General features: G+C 41.0%; 1 long non-coding RNA gene across 1 annotated transcript in view; it reads left to right on the top strand.

Annotated features, from left to right (window-relative positions):
• Positions 1-24,598, top strand: part of LOC129536450 (uncharacterized) — a 105,046-nt gene that overhangs the window by 15,505 nt on the left and 64,943 nt on the right. The window lies entirely within an intron of this gene.

The following is a 24,598-nucleotide window of genomic DNA, read 5'->3' as shown; positions in this document are numbered from 1 at the left end:
CCCAGGGATTGAACCCTTATATATATTTAATTTTTAAGTATAATATATATAAATACTTTTATGAATATATACTTATATATTATCTATACTTGTGTAAGTATATAGTTACCTATATATTGTATAGTTATATAAATATATCATTACAGTTGCATGTATTCTATACACATAAAATATATAGTTATATACATTTATATGGAGAGAGTTATATAGAGTTTCTATATAAATGTGTTAGATTAGTTTTTTTCATCTTTTGGAGCAAAATTTTAATTGTTCTTGAGTCATCTCTTAAATATTGTCATTTAAGTGTAGAATCTAAAGAAGAATTTTAATATTTTAATTTTCTAGAAGATTAATCTTATAGATGCATGCTTTGTTTTTATCAGTGTTGCATTTGTACATAAGAGTAGCTTCTTTTTTCTTATTCTAAAGCAATACATTAAGTTAAAGCAATGAGATTCATACTTTCCCTTTTTACTGTTTTAGAATGGTCACAGTGGGTTCCTTGAAATATTTCTAGAAAGATGTAAATACCTCACTGAGTCTTTCTTAGTAAAATGTCAAAGTCTTAATAAGTGTTTTTTTTTTTGACAGAGATGTCAAGATTAGAGTAAGATTATTACTGTTTGCATTTATGGAGAGAAATAATTTGTTGTTATAAAGGAGTTAATGAATGGATTTAGTGTTTTGAGGCTCCAAAGAAGGTATTTTTAAAATCGAGGGTAGTCTGACAGGAGAAAAATGCACATCATTAGATGCAATTGCTACATAAATGGTCTTTTTGTTTTAGAGTAGTTTATAGTAATTGAAAAAAAATCCCATATGCCATTTTCATTGTTTACTCCATTTGTTTTCTTTCTGTGTAATTGAATTTCGCATAAAAGAGAGAATGAAAACTTTTGAATACTGAAATACTGAAGCAATATTTTCAGGTGGATCATTGTATTTTCTACAGATTCTTTAATTTTAGAGCTTAGCTCTTGGTACGTATTCTCCAGGTTGTGTGTGTTTGTGTTTTATGAGACTTGGAGAATGACATCTCTTTTGAGACCAACCTCTGATTCCATTGAATGTTGCATTTCTTAAAACATCAAAAAATTGTCTTTCAGTCACGTTTTGGGTTTATTTCTGACCATTTGCCAAAGTAGGCCTTATTGAAATTAGGAGACAATTCTATTTCACATTTTGTAGGGCTGTGTATCCACAACTACAGAAACACAGATATATAGGACTCTGCCAGACAAACATCATCAAAAAACAATATTTGAGATGCAATTCTATATCACGGCACATTTTTCCATGTTTTTTTGTCAGTATTTCGGTATTTATACCTGGGTAAAATGAATTTGAGGAAAAGTCAGTATGTCCTTATTTTGAAGCAGCAAATCTTTGCTACTGTTTCATTTTATGAATGATGTGGGGCATTGGCATGTGGGAATAAATGGGAAAGTATAAGTCTTAGAGCAACATTCAAAAGATTTAGAGAAATGACAATGAAAATGCCTTGCATGGAGTTCAGCTATAAACCTATGTATATGAGGAACAGAATGGTTTGCCTTCAAGCTTCATTGGTGGTTTTAATTTTTGTAATTCAGGCCTGCTATCTAGAGTTATGGCAGGCAAAAGAAATACTTACAAGGAATGTTCTGAATATAGAGCTCTGAACCTCATTATATTAAGCTTTTAATTATTGGAAGGTGGTTCTATGAGACTCAGAATCATGTGAGCCATTGGGAAGAAGGAACTAGTGCAGTTTTATGGGTGAGGATATTATTGATGGGTGAGAGGAAAAGAAACCAATATTCCTTAGGAAGAAATGGAATAAGCAAGTAAGGTATAAATGACAGAGAAGAGTGCTTATTCATTTATATCAATCAGTTCAGTTCAGTTCAGTCGCTCAGTTGTGTCCGACTCTTTGTGACCCCATGAATCACGGCACACCAGGCCTCCCTGTCCATCACCAACTCCCAGAGTTCACTCAAAGTCATGTCCATCGAGTCGGTGATGCCATCCAGCCATCTCATTCTCTGTCGTCCCCTTCTCCTCCTGCCCCCAATCCCTCCCAGCATCAGAGTCTTTTTCCAGTGAGTCAACTCTTTGCATGAGGTGGCCAAAGTATTGCAGTTTCAGCTTTAGCACATCAGTCCTTCCAATGAACACCCAGGACTGATCTCCTTTAGAATGGACTGGTTGGATCTCCTTGAAGTCCAAGGGACTCTCAAGAGTCTTCTCCAGCACCACAGTTCAAAAGCATCAGTTCTTTGGCGATCAGCTTTCTTCACAGTCCAACTCTCACATCCATACATGACCACTGGAAAAACCATAGCCTTGACTAGATGGACCTTGGTTGGCAAAGTAATGTCTCTGCTTTTTAATATGCTGTCTAGGTTGGTCATAACTTTCCTTCCAAGGAGTAAGCGTCTTTTAATTTCATGGCTGCAATCAGCATCCGCAGTGGTTTTGGAGCCCAAAAAAATAGTCTGACACTGTTTCCACTGTTTCCCCATCTATTTGCCATGAAATGATGGGACCAGATGCCATGATCTTAGTTTTCCCTCATTTGACAACTATCTGCATCAACTATGTGTGAGGCCCTTTACTGGATTGTGGTAAATCTGAAAAATTGCCAGTGAGACTGATAGGCTTTGGTATATTATTACCATTATACATTCTATTTCTTTCTTTTTTAAAAGCTGAGATATAATTGACATATAACATATAACTATGTTAACTTTAGGTGTACAACATAATGATTTGATATATGTGTATAGCAAAATGATTACCATAGTAACAGTTATAATTTTTATCTTGTAAGGAGAACTTTTAAGATCCACTCTCTTCCGTTCCGTTCTGTCGCTCAGTCGTGTCCGACTCTTTGCAACCCCGTGGACTGTAGCCTAACCAGGCTTCTCCGTCCATGGGATTCTCCAGGCAAGAATACTGGAGTGGGTTACCATTTCCTTCTCCAGGGGATCTTCCCGACCCAGGGATTGAACCCGGGTCTTCCGCATTGGAGGCAGACGCATTAACCTCTGAGCCACCAGGGCCATTCTCTTAGCAATGTTCAAATGTGCAAAACAGTGTTGTTAACTATAGTCACCATGCTGTACATTATATCCCAATGTAATGTATATATTTATCTTATGACTGAAATTTTACACCCTTTGACCACCTTCACCTCTCTCACCCCATGGCCCGACACTGACAACCACCGTCTGCCCCTCCATGTCATTTTAACATGAATGTATTTTGCCCAAAATTTAGTTTGACTTGAGTGAAATTAAGAATCATCATTATTGGGGCTTCCCTGGCAGTCGAGTAGTTAAGACTCTGTATTGCCAGTGCAGGGGATGTGAGTTTGATCCCTGGTTGGTGAATAAGATCCTGCATGCTGTGCGGTATGACTTGAATAAATAAATGAGACTCTTGATACAATAAAAGAAAAGAATATTTATTTTATTCACTTGGGCAAATATGTGCAATCTCATCTATGAGATTGGTCTGTGATACTTTGGTCTATGCTAAGGGAACAATCTGTGTATAGTGTTCTTATTCAGAATTATGCGTAATGATTGTAAAATGCAGGTCTAATTTCTGGTTAATATAAAGGGTAGAGGTCCGTCTAGTCAAGGCAATGGTTTTTCCCGTGGTCATGTATGGATGTGAGAGTTGGACTGTGAAGAAGGCTGATCGCCGAAGAATCGATGCTTTTGAACTGTGGTGTTGGAGAAGACTCTTGAGAGTCCCTTGGACTGCAAGGAGATCCAACCAGTCCATTCTAAAGGAGATCAATCCTGGATGTTCATTGGAGGGACTGATGCTAAAGCTGAAACTCCAATACTTTGGCCACCTCATGCGACGAGTTGACTCACTGGAAAAGACTCTAATGCTGGGAAAGGTTGGGGGCGGGAGGAGAAGGGGACGACGGAGAATGAGATGGCTGGATGGCGTCACCGATTCTGTGGACATGAGTTTGAGTGTACTCCGGGAGTTGGTGATGGACAGGGAGGCCTGGCGTGCTGTGATTCATGGGGTCGCGGAGAGTCGGACACGACTGAGCGACTGAACTGAACTGAACTGAACTGAGGCAATATATATCATAGCTCAAAATTTTGGATTCTTGTAAGAAAACTGGTCTTAAGAGAGGATACTCCTTTCTTTTTAGTTGATCTTTCACAAGAGATAATGAGTAGATGGGGATTCAGTATGACCCAATCTGGACTTTAAGAATCATACTTTAAAAAAAAGCCTCATGGGGACTTTCCTGGCAGACCAGTAGTTAAGACGCCACGCTTCCTGTGCAGGGGGCACAGGTTCAATCTCTGGTCAGGGAACTAAGATCCCACAAGCCACCATGGGGCCAAAAAAGAGCCTTATCACTGTTTATTGAGATCATTTTGCTATTGAAAATTGTATACAACAGTCTTCTTGGTATGACCACCTACACTGTACATTTACAGCATGTTAACTTGGAATGCTCTGGGTCAGTTTCCACACTGCATTTGTATGAACATTTTATTTCTAGAATCCATTGAGTCATTAGGATCTGCAGAAATTACAAGTATAGTGGCCAAACAGACCTTTTCAAAAAGGAATAGTTCAAGAGCCTTGCAAATAATTTCTGGGTGCTGCAGCACTTAGAAAATCTGTGAGTCTAAACAAGATACAGCCTTCAAACGTGTACTTTTGTAACAAGCAGAATGGTTGTTGTTGGGTGATAGTTTCACATGGATCTCACATTTCTGCATGTCTTGTGAGCCAAGGCATTGATTGTACTGGTTCTAGCCCCTCTTTTCAAAGATATTTGTATAGTAAATGGCCTTGGAAAATAGAAGTACTACTTCCTGCAGCAAAGGAACAGGTTTATTTGCTGTCAGTTATGAAAGATTCTCTAAGCCCCAATGACTCAAGAGGTAAAGAATCTGCCTGCATTGCAGGAGATGCAGGAGACACGAGTTCAATCCCTGTGTCAGAAAGGTCCCCTGGAGAAGGTAATGGCAACCCACTCCAGTATTCTTGCCTGGGAAATCCCATGGACAGAGGAGCCTGGCGGGCTACAGTCCATGGGGTCGCAAAAGAGTCTAACACGACAGAGCACACGCATGTAATGAAAGGTATGAAAGATTCAGGGTTCCTCTCTTGTCATGCAAACCAGTGCTTGTGCGGATGTTATCTGACCCCTTTCCTGTCATCCTGAGGGAACTCTGGGACTCTGGGAACCACTGCAAGAGTGTGCCGATGCTTTGGTTAGTGGTATTGGTCTGAGTAGTAAATTCTTTAGTGTCTTACTCAGGAGTATCATGGTTTGTACCATCATTCATGAATCCATGGCAGGCTTACAGGTTAATTTGCAGGGCATAATCTTAGAGGCTTCACAGTCCTTGACTGTCAGTATCATAATTCATAATTAAATTTCTTCTTCATGTGCGCCTGTCATTCTGATGACCTTACTATTTTTTAGTTAAAATTAAAAATTTCTTTCCATTATGGTTTGTTATAGCATATTGAATATATCCTGTGCTATATGGTAGGACCTTGTTGTTTATCTGTTATATATATAATAGTTTGCATCTGCTAGTCCCAAACTACCCATCCACCCTCCCGTCACTCTCCATCCCCCTTGGAAATCACAAGTCTCTATGTTTGTGCGTCTGTTTCTGTTTCATAGATATGTTCATTTGTGTCATATTTTAGATTCCACACATAAGTGATATATGGTATTTGTCTTTCTCTTTCTTATTTCACTTAGTATGGTAATCTCTGTGTCCATTCATGTTGCTGTAAATGGCATTATTTCATTCTTTTTTATGGCTGAGTAGTATTCCATTATATATATATATCTCACATCTTCTTTATCCACTCATCTTTCAATAAACATTTAGAGCTTCCATGTCTTGGTTATTGTAAATAGTGCTGCTGTGAACATTGAAGTGCATGTATCTTTTTGAATTATAGTTTTGTCTGGATATATGTTCAGGAGTGGAATTGTTGGAGCATATGGAAACTCTATTTTTAGATTTTTGAGGAATCTTCATACTGTTTTTTATAGTGCCTACATTCCCAACAATGTAGGACAGATCCCTTTTCTCAACACCCTCTCCAGAATTTGTTATTTGTAGATTTTTTAATGATGGCCATTCTGACTGGTGTGAGGCAGTACCTCATTGTAGTTTTGATTTGCATTTCTCTAAAACTGAACTGAACTGAATAATTAGCGATGTTGAGCATCTTTTCATGTGCCTATTGGCCATCTATGTCTTCTTTGGAGAAATGTCTTTCTAGGTTTTTCTGTCCGTTTTTTAATTGGGTCTAATGGCCTGGGTGTTCATTGGAAGGACTGATGCTAAAGTTGAAACTCCAATACTTTGGCCACCTCATGCGAAGAGTTGACTCATTGGGAAAGACCCTGATGCTGGGAGGGATTGGGGACAGGAAGAGAAGGGGACGACAGAGAATGAGATGGCTGGATGGCATCACCGACTCGGTGGACATGAGTTTGAGTGAACTCCGGGAGTTGGTAATGGACAGGGAGGCCTGGTGTGCTGTGATTCATGGGGTCGCAAAGAGTCGGACACAACTGAGCGACTGAACTGAACTGAACTGAACTGATGGCCTTACTAGCTGTATAATTAATAAAAGAAGTGATTGCCAATCTCCTAAAATAATACTTAAGAATCTTAGCATCTTCTTCCTTTCCTACACTATCCCCCATCTAAATTGTTAACTAGGAGCCAACTTTGAATTTAAGGAAAGAAAAAATTGGTAGAATCGTTTGCCCCTGTGAATTCCTTGTTTGTTTAGACATCACTCATTTCAAAATGAGAGGACTGAGAACGCCAAGGCTGGGATCTGCCAAGGGTAACAAAGTAGGGAGCCTAGCCTGTGATGAAAGATTTCCTGTAGTTCACGTCATTTCCAGGATACTCATTTATGACTGGTGCATGTTTTATCTTCTTGTGAGATGAGGAAGTATTATTGTATTTCCCCTTAAGATTTAAAAACAATAAAATAGGATCTAGAACGGTAGTGTGGCACAATGGTTAAGAGTAAGACCTTGGAGTTAGCTGTATTGGTTTGTGATCTGGTTCCACCTATGTAAACTTTGAGCCAAGTTTCTGTCTTCCAAGTTTCAGTTCCACCACCTTTAAAATAGAAATGAGAACAATATTGCTGTGTTGCAGAGAATAGCTGTGATGATAAAAGGAGAGGAGGCCAGGAACTCTGCAAGACACCTAGTGTGTGCTCATCATTGCTAGTTGTTACTGTTAGTTCTTTGGTAAATATGTACCTGACAATTAGCGAGTGACTTGGAAAGCTGATTGACAAATCTTGCAATAGCATCCTTCATCCCAAACAAATTGTTTTCAAGATGGAGACAATTACGGATGGAGAGATCGGTGGTTAATGTCTTTGCTGCCATTAGTTCATGTGGTTTCCCTAAGAATTCTGTGTTCCTTTCTAGGTCTTGCTTAGAGATAATTCAAGGTCTGTATCTTTCACAAATGATGTGGCTCTTAGATGCTCAGAAATTTCATTTCTACGTCAAGAACTTTATAGGGATTCCTCTCAGAATAGAAGTAGCGGTGTCAAGCTTCATGGCCAAAAAAATGGGTTTTAGCTTCACCTTTATTTTCTCTTAGAACCATATAAAAATAATTTTTTTTTCTCTATTATTTGCATCTTGCAAAGTCAGAAAGCTGACCTTATGATTCTCTTATCTTCTATTTGCATAGTTCACAAAAGCTGCTGTTTAAATCCTATGATTCTTTTTTTTTTTAAAGTTTAAAACCTTTAACTATGAATTAGTAAAAAAATAGAAATGTAGGGGTTTTGGAAAATATGGCTGTCCAGTGGTTCTCAAACACAGTTAACAAATAATGTATTCACTGCTCCATGGAGAAATGAGAAAAACAAGTATAATATAAAAATATTATCTTAAAGTTAAATATAAGAAAGTGAAAGTGAAGTCGCTCAGTCGTGTCCGACTCTTTGCAACCCCATGGATTGTAGCCTACCAGGCTTCTCTGTCCATGGGATTCTCCAGGCAAGAATACTGGAGTGGGTTACCATTTCCTTCTCCAGGGGATCTTCCTGACCCAGGGATCGAACCCGGGTCTCCCACATTGGGGGCAGACGCTTTAACCTCTGAGCCACCAGGGAAGTCATATAAGAAAAAAGTCATTTATTCTGACATTGTGTTCTTTCTAAATTTTAGTGTTATTAAAATATAATCTTTTCTATGAAGTGCTGCTTATGTACTGGGTTTTAAAAAAATATTTTAATTTGGGAAAAGTGAAAAAAGGCAAACTCATCTTCCCTCAATTCTTTTTTAAAAATTGTTTTTGAAGTCGAAAAATATAAGAACCAAGGGTAATTATAATAGCGATCACTTATGCAAGGCTTCTTACTAGGTCTAGTTCTAAGAGCTTTACAGACATTGATTTATTTAATTCTTGAAATTACAAGATGCATGCTGCTTGGAAGGAAAGCTATGACAAACCTAGATAGCGAAGACTTTGCTTTCAAAGGGGTCCATATCATCAAAGCTATGGCTTTTCTAGTAGTCATATTTGGCTGTGAGAGTTGGACCATAAAGAAGGCTGAATGCCAAAGAATTGATTCTTTTGAACTATGGTGCTGGAGAAGACTCTTGAGAGTCCCTTGGACTGCAAGGAGATCAAACCAGGCATTCCTAAAGGAAATCAACCCTTATTATTCATTGGAAGGACTGAAGCTGAAGCTTCAGTACTTTGGCACCTGATTCAAAGAGCTTACTCACTGGAAAAGATACTGATGCTGGGAAAGAGTGAAGCAAAAGGAGAAGAGGGCAGCAGAGGATGAGGTGGTTAGATAGTGTGGTTGACTCAATGGATATGAATTTGAACAAACTCCAGGAGATAGTGAGAACAGCGGAGCCTGGCATGCTGCAGTCCACGGAGTTGCAAAGAGTCGGACATGACTTAGCAACTGAGCAACAACAATAAAAGAACTCTATGAGTTGAATGCTGATATTATGACCAAGTTTCTCAGGTGTACTTCCTAGGTGGCCCAGTGATAGAGAATCTGCATGCCAGTACAGGGATGCAAGAGGTTCAGATTCAGTCCTTGGGTGGGGGAAGTCCCCTGGAAGAGGAGATGGCAACCTGCTCTAGTATTCTTGCCTGGAAAATTCCATGGGTAGAAAAGTCTGGCGGGCTAGAGTCCGTGGGGTCGCAAAGAGTTGGATACAACTGAGCGCGCACACACACACGCGCACACACACACACAACCAATTTATAGATCAAGAAAGAGAAACAGTAGAATTGAGTAATTTGACTCAGGTGACACAGCTAAGAGTAAAGACGGCTCAAACCCATGATTCTGGATCTAATGTCTTCCTTAGAAGAATCATAGAAACTTTCATTGAGCTAGAAATCTGAACACTGTATATTTGAATATTTAGAGGACATTTTGGCAATACCTATCAAAAGCTTCAAAACTGTGTCTGTGGTTTGACCCAGATTTCTAGGAATTTATCCTAAAGAAATAAAGAGTTATGCCAAAATGTATATAAAAGGGCATTGATTATAACATTGTATACATTGGAGAAAAATAGAAACTAATTAAATGCTCCCATAGAAGGAATTATTTAAATAACAGAACAGCCATGCAAAGGATAGTAAAGCATAATTTTAATTGTTTAAGCTGTGTTGCATAAAACCCTGGAGTTTATCATCTGACATGAATTAGGGTTTTGCAAATATTTTGTCTGAACTTGATAGATGCTGATGAAGATTGATACATCACTGTCTCCAGTCACCCCTGATTGAAACTTTTTGTCTTTATAAAACATAATCTCATGGGTTTATTTTAGGATGAGTAAATGTTCTACATTAGGCTAGCAATCCATCTTTATGGGCCAACAGATACCATCTTTATTTGTTTGTTTTTTTTATGAGAATGCTTTGTAGACTAAGTCTATTTGCAACACCAGCTCTCTAGATATGGTGTTATGAGTGTTCCCATTAGGGTTTTCTTGCTGGCCAGCCTTGTCAGCCTATCTCCAGTGTGTTCCTTCTACTGAACACAACCAGATTCACTTCACTAAACTAACTTGTGATCTGCAGAGTTCCTGAGAGGGAGATTCTTGCCATTATATTTTATTCTGCCTTATGTATTAACAGTCATATAAAAAGCTTCTTGGATCTAATCAATAGTATTTTTCCTTGAGACTTCTGAAAGTGGTTAGTGGATCACTGACTAGTGTGGACAACATGAATAGCTTTTTGCAATTAAAAAATCATGAAAATGTTACTGCATTATAGTGTAAGGGAAGAGGCAGTGGTTTTAACAGACAGTTGTGAATTTACTTTAGCTACTAGCTGTTGGACATGGCAGGTTATTTTATCCTTCTAAGCATCGCACTTCTTGTAATAAGAATGGAAATTATTATCTTTCAGGTTGTTATGAGGATTACATAAGGTACATTTAAGCACTCAACAAATGTTGACATAGAAAGAGGACAGCTAATGTAGATTGGGGAGTTGAGGAAGTTTCCATCAATTTGATTCCCTATAACCATCACCCTAAATTCCAGAGATAATTTTAGACATTTCAAGTAATAGAGAGGGATGTATTAAACTCTTAGCTTTTAAAACGTTTTCTATTTTTTTACGTTCAGAAAATCTATAATTTATATCTATTTAGAATTTTACAACTTATATTAAAGATAATATTATACTCACCCTTTGCTGTGTAAATCTTGAAAAGTTCTCTAGCCAAAGGTAATAAATTTCACTCTGGCAACATCAAAGCCTATTCAAATAATGTGAATATAAAGTATTGCACAACTTCTTTAGTTTATGGTTCATTTGTACAAAGACTCACTTCATATCTACTTGGCCTTTTGGCTAAGATCATGTGTAGTAGAAAGATTCATTGCTGTAGGAGAAGTATCTCAATTATTTTCTGGTAGTGTCAGTAATTTTATGGAGTTCTATTTCTATTCTCTCTCTCTTTCCCTCCCTACCCGCCCCCTCAGTTTCCCTTGGCTCTCCTTATTTGAGTTGGGTGACCTTCCTATAGACTTCCATAGTTTTTGAATCCCAAAGGTAATCCGGGGTGCACTGTTCTGTCACTTTATGTGGGTTTCCTCCAACAGATTGTAAATTTGCAGTGGGCAAGAACTCTGAGTGGTCCAGGCCAACCCTCACCCTCTGGCTCCCACCACCCACAGCTGTGCCACTACTATCAGGCCTGGGGTCCCGCACTCATCCACCTTGCCTTCCTCTCCATTTATGTCAGCCCTAATCTCCCAAGTCATCTCTCATCCTTCGGACTCTGATCTCCACATGGCCTCATTGTCCCTCTTCTGACTCTATATCTCAGTCCTCCTCAACTTTTGAAACCCTTCCACAGTAGCCTCATAACATCCCCTCTACACCTCACTTCTCTGAATATTCTCTTCACCTTCTTGCTACACTGGAGATCTGGTTCTCCCCAGGACACTGGTTCTTTTGCAGGTGTTGGCTGTTTTCTCTCCAACACTCCTTTTGTAACTAAAAGTGAGGTCTGGCTACTCACCACTCACAAACTAATAAAGAGGCAAAGTTGGTGGAAAGGAGAGCTTGCTTTACTGTGGATGCTGGCAGCTGGGTAGAGGAGGGAAGCCCCTGTCCAAAGGTTGACTCTCCCCACTGACAATCAGTGGGCAAGAGGGAAGGGGCTACATGCAGAAACAGCACAGTCAGCTCTGACAGTCCTCTTGAAATTGGTCATTGGTGGTCTGACCTTGATTGTTTTACGTACAGTTAATCTTCAGTTCCAAGGTCAGTTTGTTTCCATTTCTTTGAGGCCATTTCTCGGAATTGTGGCAGTTTATGTCATGGCTACAATCTGATCTTCTTCCCTGGTAGCTCAGCTGGTGAAGAATCCACCTGCAATGCAGGAGACCCCAGTTTAATTCCTGAATCAGGAAGATCCCCTGGAGAAGGGGTAGCCTACCCCGCTCCAGTGTTCTTGGGCTTCCCTGGTAACTCAGTCAGTAAGGAATCTGCCTGCAATGCAGGAGACCTGGGTTTGATCCCTGAGTTGGGAAGATTCCCTGGAGGAGGCAAGGCAACCCACTCGTTTTCTTGCCTGGAGAATCCCCATTGACAGAGGAGCCTGGCTGGCTGCAGTCCATGGAGCTTCAAAGAGCCAGACACGTTTGAACAACTAAGTACAACACAGTCTGGTCATTGTGTAGCTAACTTCTTCCGCCTGGTTGGAGTTTCAGTATCTATAAGACAGCTCACAGGAAGGATATGGCTCAGAATATTATCTATAGCCCCTGAGAAGGAACTAAAGGTCCTTGACTTTGCTTACTGACTAAACTATTATTATTTAGTCTTGTTGGACTATTTTTCTTTGCTTCTGCATTTTCTCATTTCTCTGATTAAACTTATTCTTTGACTGAAGTTTTTCCACAGACAAAAGGCAGGTGGAAGACCTTGACAGGGGAGGACCACAGGGTCCTGCTCCTTTTCACTTGGGCCTACAAGCAGGGTACATACTGTGGACTGAATGTGACCCCCAGTGTGATGGTATTAGGGGCTTTGAGAGGTCATTAAGTCATGAGGGTGGAGCCCTTATGGATGAGATTAGTGCCCTTATAAAAGAGACCCCAGAGAGCTCCCTCTGTCCCTTCCACCTTAAGAGGACACAGGAGACTATAGCCATCCATGAACCAGGAAGCTAGTTCTCACCTGACACCAAATCTACTGACTCCTGGATCTTGGACTTTCAGACTCCAGAACTGTGAGAGATAAATTTTGTTATAAGCCACCCAAGCTCTGGCAGTTTTGTGATAGTAGCCTAAACAGATTAAGACCAGAGGTATTCTCACGACTATTTCCAGACCGCTTTCCAACCCCATCCTCAGCTCTCCTCACTAGCTCTCACTCTCAAGTCATCAGCCTGTTTCCCACTTTGTTGTCTTTACCATGTCCTTCTTCACACAGACGTCTTCATTCCTTAAGCGGATAGCTCCAGATCCCACTTTTCCACGTTACTCCTGTCACACTTTCTGATGGTTGTTTTAACCTCATGGGTTATTTTTTCAAATCTATTCTTGTTTTCTTGGGGGGGAGGCCAGGGGGGAATTCTCTCCTCCCATGACCCTGCCCCAACCCCACCTCATGGCACTCACTCCCATGGTCAATCCTTAGCCTTGTCCTCTATCAATAACTGTGACCTATCCCTCATCTCAGTTTCAAGTGAGTATTATAATGGTATTATCATTACCATTACCGTTTGTACACAATTTGTTGAATTGGACTATTCATGAATTGGGCAACCACAGCAAATGAATTACTTTCTTTCAGCCTCCTTTCTTCTCTCTAGAGGCTGTTGTGTGAGGAGTTGAGATCAGATATTAGTGATAGAATATGGGAAATGGGGGAAAGGAAGCGAGAGGAACTGAGCCCTGAAAGAATGAAGGGCTTCGAATTAAGCCATGAAGAAAGAGGTAAAGCCTAGGGGACAGGGAAGTATAGAAGAATGTTCTAGTCTGGAAGAAAAGGATGGCAGACCTGCTTGTCAGGAGGCGGATGCTGGCTAAGAAACAGTAAATAGATTGTAGACTAGAGGCTTGCAGGGCACATTGGGGTGGAACAGAGATTAAAGGCAGCCCAGGGGATGCAAGGCGTGGAAAATATTCCAGAGTGCACAGTAGGGGCTGAGTAAATACTTGTTGAATAAATGAATAACTTACATGACTACAGGCTTAGGATTTTGTTGTTTTCGAAATGGCAACCCACTCCAGTGTTCTTGCCTGGAGAATCCCAGGGACGGGGGAGCCTGGTGGGCTTCCGTCTATGGGGTCACACAGAGTCGGACACGACTGAAGTGACTTAGCAGCAGCAGCAGCAAACTGTTTGGGGCTAGAAGTGCAACAGTGTCACATTTTAAGCACAGGGGTGGGGAAGGACAAAGCTGCTGCTGGCCTAATTTCCTGTGCAAATTAGAAGTGGCTGCAGATCTGGGCTGATGGATTAGAAAAGGGCATCTCCTTTTTCAGGTTCTAAGCAGCTTTCTGTCAACAACTGTGCTCTGTTTTTCAGCACTGCCATCTTTTTCCCTTGGTTGGGGGCAGGTGGATAACAAAATGTGGTCAGGTTCTAAAGTCCATTCTTCTTCTTTAAAAAGCGTGTTTATTTATTTGGCTGCACTTGCTCTTAGTTGTGGCGCTTGCGATCTTTAGTTGAGGCACGTGAACTCTTCTTTGCGGCTTGTGAGATCTAGTTCCTGACCAGGGATTGAACTTGGGCTCCCTGCATTGGGAGCATCAAACCTTAGCCACTGGAATACCAGGGAAGTCCCCCTAATGTCCATCCTGAAAGTTGTCTTTTTACTTTATACATGCCAAGTTGTCTTTATACTCTTTGGACTCGGCTTCTGTAGTTTCTGAAGGCAAAAATTTGCTTCTTAACTTTTCTGCTGTGACCTCCCTTTTGCTAGTTTGGTCAAGGTCTAGTTTGAAATGAAGATGTGGGAGACTGAGGGTGTAAGTAAGAGATTTCTGTTTCTTGCTGGGGGTAAGTAAAGGAAAGCAACATGGATTTATCATGGACTCCTCTTCACTTTCTATGTCAAACATTTGTTATAGACACTTCATTTTCCATCCGTACAACAATCTTCCCAGACAAATATTAGTCGCCATTATTCTTATGAAGGTCCAAAGAGAGCCTACAACTCGGGCAAGGCACAGGGTGAGGAGTGGAGTCAAGATTCAAACTCAGGGTATTCCCTGTGCCACATGGTTGCTGGGTTTTCTTCTGGTGAAACACACTGCTAGGTGTAAACTCAGGAGGATAGGCACTGTTATATTTTTTTCACCTTTGCATGCTTCCCAGAGCTTAACATCATCCCCAAAACTAAGCAAATGCTAAATGAAGGGGTGTGGGGTTGAACCGAATGTGGATGAGCAAGGGCTGCTGACCAGCGTTCCACCTTCTCCCCCCAGTCATTTTCATGTCAATCATCGGAATGCTGTCTTCCCAATTTGCTCTTCCAGCTTCCCCTCGCAAGGAAAGCTTCTCACTAGGGGAATCTGCCTGGTCCAGTGAGCTGTGGTCATTTGACCCTCCAAGGGAGATCTGGAAACTCTTTTCCTAATGGGTCCCATTGATCCCAGGGGCTGACCATCTCCTTATTGTCTCTGCTTGCCCTTACTTGGTTCTTATTTCAAGATTCTTGAGAAAGGTAATTTTTAGCTCCCTTTTATTGACCTCAATGAAAGCACTACACAGCCCGGGTATCTTCAAGTCATTTAATTAAATTCAACTCATTGATTTTGAGATACTTAATAAGCCATTAACTGTTTTGTAAACTTAAGTTGATATGATGCAACTCTCAACAAACTTTAAATTTCACTCCCCTGTATTAGCTTTGGTTTGATTTTCAAACTTGCCTAAGTCATAGAGTTAGTAAATGGAAACCTTTTAGGGTTTGGTTTGAGTGAACTTCCCTGATGGCTCAGACAGTAAAGAATCTGGGAATGGCAACCCACTCTAGTAGTCTCACCTGGAGAATTCCATGGACAGAGGAGCCTGGTGGGCCACAGTCCAGGGGATCACAAAGAGTAGGACATGACTGAGCGACTAACACACTTAGAGTTACTCTGTTGCTCACAAGCTGACCTGGTTTCTTAGCTTCTATAATTTAAAAATAATAAAAAATAGTGCCTACCAGAATTTCCGGGCACTATCCTAAGTGTTTTTCTCACCTGTAGATTGGGATAATAATAGCACCTACTTAATTTATAAGCATTGTCTTGAAGATGACATGCAGGCATGTGTGTGACATCCTTTGGATGGAGGCTGGAGTGATGACTGCTCAATAGTATTAGTCATTGTGATTGTCATTAGTAATAATCTTGTCTGCTGAGAAATACAACCAGCCACAGAAATGCAGTGCTGCCCTGGCCATTTCCATTTTAAATGATACTGTTCTGAAGACTATTTGTGAACCTGTCACCAGTACTTTTTTCTTTCTAAAAAAAAATTTAAAATAACCCTTTAATTTTAGGATAATTTCAAATTTATAGGAAAGTTGCAAGATGTCACGGAGCATTCCCCTGTGTCCCTTACCTGCATCTCACTTATTTGTCACCACAAAGAAGCCAACATTTGAACACGACAATTAACTAAACCCCAGGCTTTTTCATATTTCAGACACGTCCTTCTTCTGTTTCAAGATCCATGGTAGGATACCGCATTGCCTTTGGCAAATGATCCCTTCTTCATGAAGCAGTCACTTCTATCAGCCTTATCTCTGTCCTCTGTTCAGAAGAAATGCCACAGGGAGGCACCTGGCATGCTCAGATTCTGGCATTTGCAGCTTGTAGCTCTTCACCTTTTCTCATCAACCACTTTCTTACATTCTGACAGATCCATGGCGCTGGTCTGTAACCGTGCCACTCTCTGGCTCTGTGACCTAACTTAATCCTCTAGGAATCCTCAATTTTCTCATCTGTGCAAGACGGGTAATAATAATTCCTTCAGGGCCTGGCACATAGTGACTTAAATGTTAACTGTTGCTTTTGTTATATCATTGTGCTTTCTGCTTCAGATCATAAACCAGCCTAGCTCTTGATTCTGCCCATACTTTTTCAATCCTCTGATGTTGTCACAAATATTACTCAGGTTATTAGATGAGCTTGCTGACTCAGAGGCTGCTTAATTGCCAGAGAAGTTTAAATGCCTCTCTTTAAAAACTTTGCTACTTTTCTTCCCTTATAGAGAACTTAGGGATGTACACAGTACCATGAAAGAGAATCTGAAATAGCAGATTCCCAAGCTTTCTTCCAAATCCTCTCCCACTCTTTATTTTGGTCTATCTTATTCCTAGAACTCCCACCACACTGCCTGCAAAGTGAGGGAGGCCCACCCATCTGTCTGCCATGGGGACAGAACTGGCAGCTGGGGTCTAGGGTAAGCAATTTTGAGTATTCAAATCATTTTCAGTGGGATGTGCTTGGGTCACATGGTCTAATCAGGAAATTTCATGCAATTTGACATTTCCCATCAGAGTTGCTTAGGGACCTAAGGAAGGCACTGGCTCTGAATGGCAGCACAGTAATAAATTAAGCAGTCACAGGTCCAGCCATCTGCCTTAAGTAAATTAAGAGCACAACCCATATGGGATTTATCTAAAATAGCGATTCACATTACCCCCCCCCCACCCCGTCTTCTTATTTGTGGGCTCTTTAAATTGACTTAACTTTGCATAGAATATCCCAGCTGTCTTTATCTCCCACCCCCTCCTCCGCATTCAGGCAGCCAACCTCAGATTCTCCTGTAGCCGACTAGCGACGTCCTGTGTAATGGAGGATGATTTTGACATTTTATTTTGAGAACTGCCTGGTTGGAGGCTGATGCATTTTACCTGGGAGTTCTTAGCTATGCCTCTGCAATGTTGCCCTCCACCCTTTCTCATTTATCACCTGCTTTTAGTCCCTCCCCGTCTCAGGTCCTACTGCCTTTCATCTGTCCTCTCATCTTGTGTTTTTTTGCTCTTTGTCCACTAGTCATTTTTATAAACCATTTTCATCATGCTGCCCTCCAGCTCAGAAGTTTGCACTGTTTACAGAGTGAGCCAAATGTTTCTACCGTAAGTTCCTCCCTCAAGTTCAAACCTGCCTTTAAACCTCATCTACTTCTTATCAGTTTTTGCTCTCACTTCACAGCCTGTTCTCTTGACTTCTTCCAGAGCACATCCACTTTGCCCTGCCTCATTTAGTTTAGTATTTTAAAATTACAGCCTGCTTTATTTCTTTGCCTAACTGATGTTTCTAATTCAATTGTAAGCTCCTTTTTTGTTGTGGACTCCATTCTGTGCTTATCACAGTTCTAGACACCTGGAGGTGTTTGCTGAATACTGAATGAATAAATGCTTTGCCACAGTTTTGTTCTGTGGGATGAGATAAGACAAATAAGTAAGATATACAGTAGATGAAATGGCTATCTGCTATGAAAAGAAGTAGAGGAAGAAGGGGGTTACAAATGTAAACAAGATAGTCAGGAAAGGCTTCCGGAAACAACCTTAAGGTAAAGATGTCAGAGTGGTCAAGCTGAATTCTGTAAGGCAGAGATTTAATCATTTTTAAAAAATCTTTCCTTGGTATAGTACGGTAACGTGCACATGTTGGAAGAATGTAGTGGGAATGGCATGTATCATGGTGTCACCAAAGACACAGAATATCGTTCAAATGGTATTTTTTAATACAAAGGGGCTTCCTAGGTGGCAGTAGTGGTAAAGAACCCTCCTGCAAAATTTAGGAGATGTAAGAGATGCAGGTTTGATCCCTGGCTCAGGAAGATCTCCTGGAGGAGGGCATGACAACCTACTCCAGTATTCTTGCCTTTCCTCCCATGGACAGAGGAGCCTGGCAGGCTACAGTCTATAGGGTTGCAAAGAGTCGGCCATGACTGGAGTGACTTGGTGAAGTGAAAGTGAAAGTCGTTCAGTTGTGTTCAACTCTTTGTGACCCCTTGGACTATACAGACCATGGGATTCTCCAAGCCAGAATACTGGAGTAGGTAGCCTTTCCTTTCTCTAGGGGATCTTCCCAACCCAGGGATTGAACTCAGACCTCCTTACCCAGCTGAGCCTGATGACTTAACACACACACAAATTAATTTGATGTGTATGTGTGTTCATAAAAACAAAGACTACAAGGAAATACTCCAAAACATTAACAGCAGCTCTAATGATTTACTGTAATTTTAGCTTTAGCCTTTGTATTTCCTCTAATTTTCTTGCTTTCTGCAGGATGTACATATTTCTTATAGATTGGATAAAACAAACATAATTATACCTGGTGGGGCACCATTAAGTTCGGGAATTCTCAAGTACATAGAACCACGAGGATGCCCTTTCCCTCTGTGAACATAAGGTAAAAAGCAGCCTGACCTTAGGATAGGTTGCGTTTCTCTGCAGGCAGCTCCACAAGACCTACAGAGCACTCCTCCCCCACCGGCGTCTACACATTTCTCCTTTCAGGAGGAGGCCAGCCTAAACCAGCAGAGCAGGTTTGGGGCAGCGAGGTGCAGCATGTGGGGAACAGAGTAGATTTCCATCCAGGCTTATTATGCCTGCAGTCAGACAAATGACCACTCCAGTGGCCTCACCACGCCTGCCCAGAGGATGATCTGCAGTTTTGATCCAGGAAGACGCAGAATCTGATAGCCCAGCGTGGAAACAAAGAAACGGGAGGGAAAAAAAGAGATGCTTTTGTGCCAAACAAGGTTTCTAGGCAACTACTCATGTAACTACTTCAGTGTCCCTAATCCTTTAGCTCTGCTGACCTTTAGCACCTGTCTGATAAATTCATCATGATTTCCGCAATGAAAGAGCTGACATATGGAGAGGAGGTGATCAACATTCGACTCCTGATTCATTTTCTAGCCTCATCTCCATCATTTCTCCCTGTGTTCCTGTTTTAACAGAAGATGACCTTGGTGTCCCTAGACTTTTCTGTCTCCAGCTTCTGCCCATGCTGGTCCCTCTGCCCAGAATGCTTTTCCTGGACCTTGCAGTATATTCCAGGTTCAGTCCAAGTTTCCCTTCCTTTGGGACCCCTTTCTTGTACCACCTTCCCCTTTGATTCTCCCCCACCTCCTTCAAAGAAGCACAGAGTACCACATGTATGTGTCCATGACAAGGTCCTTATTTTTCTTTTAAGATGTCTAAAGAAATGTGTAACATATTGGAAAAAAAAAAGAAAGAAACGTGTGAGCTCCCTGGAGGAGAGGATTTTACCTTATCCACATTCATTTTCAGTGTCTAGTCTATTTCTGGCACACAATGGACGCTCACAAAATGTATATTTGAACCAGTGAATTTTCAATGTAGGATATACATGGCTTCTTAAGAGTCCAAAATGTATGTTGAGTTCCATCTAGCCATCCATCCACATTCACCCATTCAATAACACTTATCAAATGCATACTGTGAACTAGCATTGAGACAGACATGGCCACTGTCAGCATGAAAGTTATAACCTAAAGTGAAGACTGATATTGAGCAAATAATTGCAGCTTTATTTTTCTCAGAACTATTATAACCCGAGATCCAGTTTTATATATTTTTGTTTACTGCCTATCTCTGACATTAAATATAATAAACTCTAGGAGAGCAGGGGCTTTATCTTGTTTGCCACTGTGCCTAAAACAGTGCCTGCCACTTTGTAGGTACTTGATTAATATTTGTTAACTGAATAGACTACAGCTAAGGATGGGAATTTCTGATGTGTTTAAAACATGCATTAACACCACCCACCTTCAGGCATCTTCCAAATGAAAAATGATTGAGTACTAAACCCAGTGTGATGCATTGTGGTGACAATGATTAACGTCTTATTCCCAACTTCGGTTAGAATGTCTGAGAGACTCGGTCAGGGTGACACCAAAGAGTTCTGTGATAGAAACTCAATGACTGCTTTTCAGCTTTCAATTAATTTTGTGGTTTTCCTGGTAATTTCAGGGAAAGGCTTTGTTGGAGCTTGACCATGTAATAATAAAGGAGGACACAAAATAGAAGATATTAGGTCATCAAGGAACAGCTAGGATAACAAGTTTCTAACCTGTTTGAGAAAAGGGCATTTGCAGTGGTGTCTGCCTTGCATTTATAATATTACTTAGTTGACAAACATATCAAAATGAAAAAAACAGGTGACTGTTCTGCTGCTCTCCAGTCTCCCTTCCCTTGGAATTTCCTTCCCAACTAGGGGCCTGGGTTTGACCTTGGTGTGCTGAGAGCTTGCATCATTGGTGGGGAGGAACAGGTGTCCCTGGGGGACTGTTCTGCAAGATGGAGAGACTGGGAGGCCCTATCTGTGAGGCAAACCAAACCCTGGCCCTGGGAATCCATGAAAACCAGATCAGGGAAAGTTGGGGAGAGAGAGACAGAGAGAGAAAAATACGAGAGAGAATGTATCAGAAGCTTGGGTCTGCAATGACACTGAGTAGCTTAAATAAAAATTTATTGTCTCACAGTTCTAGAGGTTGGCAGAATTGGTTTCTTTTGAAGATCATGAGGAAGAAAAGTTCCAAGTCTCTGTCTTAGCTTCTGGTATCCTCAGATTCTCTGTGGCTTATGGATGGCATCCTCCCTGTGTTTTCACATTGTCTTCTCTCTGTGTTTGTGTTCTGATTTCCCTTTTTCATAAGGACATCAGTCGTATTGGATTAGGGCCTACCCTAATGGCAGAAAGTGAAGAGGAACTCAAAGGCCTCTTGATGAAAGTGAAAGAGGAGAGTGAAAAGGTTGGCTTGAAGCTCAACATTCAGAAAACAAATATCATGGCATCTGGTCCCATCACTTCATGGGAAATAGATGGGGAAACAGTGGAAACAGTGTCAGACTTTATTTTTGGGGGCTCCAAAATCACTGCGGATGCTGATTGCAGCCATGAAATTAAAAGACGCTTACTCCTTGGAAGGAAAGTTATGACCAACCTAGATAGCATATTAAAAAGCAGAGACATTACTTTGCCAACCAAGGTCCGTCTAGTCAAGGCTATGGTTTTTCCCATGGTCATGTATGGATGTGAGAGTTGGACTGTGAAGAAAGCTGATCGCTGAAGAATTGATGCTTTTGAACTGTGGTGCTGGAGAAGACTCTTGAGAGTCCCTTGGACTGCAAGGAGATCCAACCAGTCCATTCTAAAGGAGATCAATCCTGGGTGTTCATTGGAAGGACTGATGCTAAAGCTGAAACTGCAATACTTTGGCCACCTCATGCGTCGAGTTGACTCACTGGAAAAGGGTCTGATGCTGGGAGGGATTGGGGGTAGGAGGAGACGGGGACGACAGAGAATGAGATGGGTGGATGGCATCACCGACTCGATGGACATGAGTTTGAGTGAACTCTGGGAGTTGATGGACAGGGAGGCCTGGCGTGCTGTGGTTCATGGGGTCACAAAGAGTCGGACACAACTAAGCGACTGAACTGAACTGAACTGAACTAATGACCTTGGACTTCCCTGATATCTCAATTGGTAAAGAATCTACCTGCAATGCAGCAGACCTCGGTTCTATTCCTATGTCGGGAAGATCACTTGGAGAAGAGAAAGGCTGCCCACTGCAATATTCTGGCCTGGAGAATCCCATGGACTACAGTCCATGGGGTCACAAAGAGTTGGACATGACTGAGCAACTTTTACTAACAACTTAATTTGGGCTTCCCAGGTGACTCAGTGATAAAGAATCTGCCTGCTAATATAGGAGATACAGGTTTTATCCCTGGGTTGGGAAGATCCCCTAGAGAAGGAAATTGTAACCCACTCCAGTATTCTTGCTGGAAAATCCCATGGACAGAGGAACCTGGTGGGTTACAGTCCAAGGTGTTGCAAGAGTCGGACATGACTTAGCAACTAAACAACAACAAGTGACTTCATTTAAACCTGATCACCGCAATGTATTTTCAAACAAGGTCACATTCATAGGATTTCAGTAGCTTTTGAGGGAACAGAATTCAACTCATAGCAGAGAAAGAGAGGTGAAACTGGATGGGTGGAGGTAGCCTGAAGAATTTCTAGAAGAGCTGGAATATAACATAGCATAGCACAATACTTTTCATAGGGCCATGGCAGCCCCAGCCAGGGTGGAGGAGGGCAGGGCAAGGGAGATGCTCAGCTTGGACACATACCAATAATGAAACCAAAAAATTCCCTTAAAGTGGCTGGAGCTTTGGGGGAAGAAATATAACACATAACCCCAATACTGTTTTATTTCTGGAAAAAGAAAAAATGGGATGTCAAATCTGGGGCATTGATGATTTGGGAGAATGGCATTGAAACACGTATGTTGTCATATGTGAAATGAATCACTAGTTCAGGGTCAATGCATGTTATAGGATGCTCGGGGCTGGCATGCGGGGATGACCCAGAGGGAGGATAAAGGGAGGAGGGAGGTGGGAGGGGGGTTCAGGAGGGGGAACTTATGTAAACCCAGGGCGAATTCATGTCAATGTATGGCAAAACCAACCAATATAATATTGTAAAATAATTTGCCTCCAATAAAAAATTAATTAATTAAAAAAAAATCTGGGGCAAGTCATCAGAGGTAATTTGATGGCTTGGGAAGTATACTGACTCATGGTGGATCACCTGACACTTCTCTAGTACTGGTTGGGTGACCTTGCTTAGCCTGTCAGAACCTTGGTTTCCTCATCTGTAAAATGAGGCCAATGAGCTCAAACTCCTGGGGTATCTGTGAAAATTACAGAAGATTAGATGTGAAACAGAGAAGGCAATGACAACCCACTGCAGTACTCTTGCCTAGAAAATCCCATGGGTGGAGGAGCCTGGTAGGCTGCAGTCCATGGGGTCGCTAAGAGTCAGACACGACTGAGTGACTTCACTTTCACTTTTCACTTTCATGCATTGGAGAAGAAAATGGCAACCCACTCCAGTGTTCTTGCCTGGAGAATCCCAGGGAGGGCGGAGCCTGGTGGGCTGCCGTCTATGGGGTCGCACAGAGTCGGACATGACTGAAGTGACTTAGCAGCTGCAGCAGATGTGAAAAACACCTGCTCTCAGAAGGCAGAATTCACCAGTTACCCATTTTCTTTTTCTCTAGAGACAGCTTCTGTTCAGGAAAATGGTTTCTTGTTTTCAATATAAAGTTAGAGGGAAAATAAAATCCTTTTAGAGAGATGTGGAAGCAGACTTCTAAATGCTTTACAGTTGGTTAGATTCCTCTATCTTGATCAGGGTATTAGAGAAAATGGTAAGATGGAAATATGGCCAGAACCATCCTATATTACTCTAGTCATTCAGGCATGAGGCCAGGAAGATGGGGTTATAGAGATGTTCCTGGTGAGTTACTATTTTCAGATGGAGCTTTTGAATGACCCAACATACGGTAGAAAATCTCTCCAGATCTGTAGACCAGAAAACAGTAAATTAAAGTAAAACTGTAAACGTTTATAATCATAAAGAACACAATACCCATAAGCTTTAAATGTTTTTATACAACTCACAACATATAAGGTAGATTCATTTGTCTAGTATTGGTTTAGGCCTCAAAACTAAGGTTTTCTTTCAGCATGCGTTGGTTGATCCAGGTTCTATGTTGCCTTTTTTTTTTTTGCACAAACTCTTTCCATAAAGTATTAGGCATATTTTCCAGTTTTGAATGTAGAATCTTAGTAGATTTTTCTCCCCTCAAACTTTTAGTGTTTACTATCTCAGCCCTAAACTGAAAATATTTTTAATGATTTACCTTAAACTTTTCCTACTACATTCAAGTTCATTTCTATAAAGTAACAACTCTTGTTTTGTATTCCTATTTTATCAGCTTCTAGAATATTAAATTAAACTGAAAATTATAATAGCAATTACAATGGACATAAATGTTAGTGGGAACAAAGTCAACTGAGTCTTTGAAATCATACAGCTGAGTTGGTGGGAGCAGAAGCAGACAGGCAAATGAAGACTCTTCTGGCTGTACACTTTCAGTGTGTTTTAGAGAAGAAATGGAGATTTACATCAATCCAATGAGTTGGTCAAATAAAGATGGATTGAAGTATTTTCACTGCATGTAAACGGTTCAACTATTGATAGACTTCAGTATAT

This window comes from Moschus berezovskii, chromosome 6 (assembly GCF_049115385.1).
Source record: "Moschus berezovskii isolate FMDL1 chromosome 6, NW_MosBer_1.0, whole genome shotgun sequence".
NCBI lineage: Eukaryota > Metazoa > Chordata > Mammalia > Artiodactyla > Moschidae > Moschus > Moschus berezovskii.
This window is presented reverse-complemented; position numbering and strand designations above follow the sequence as displayed.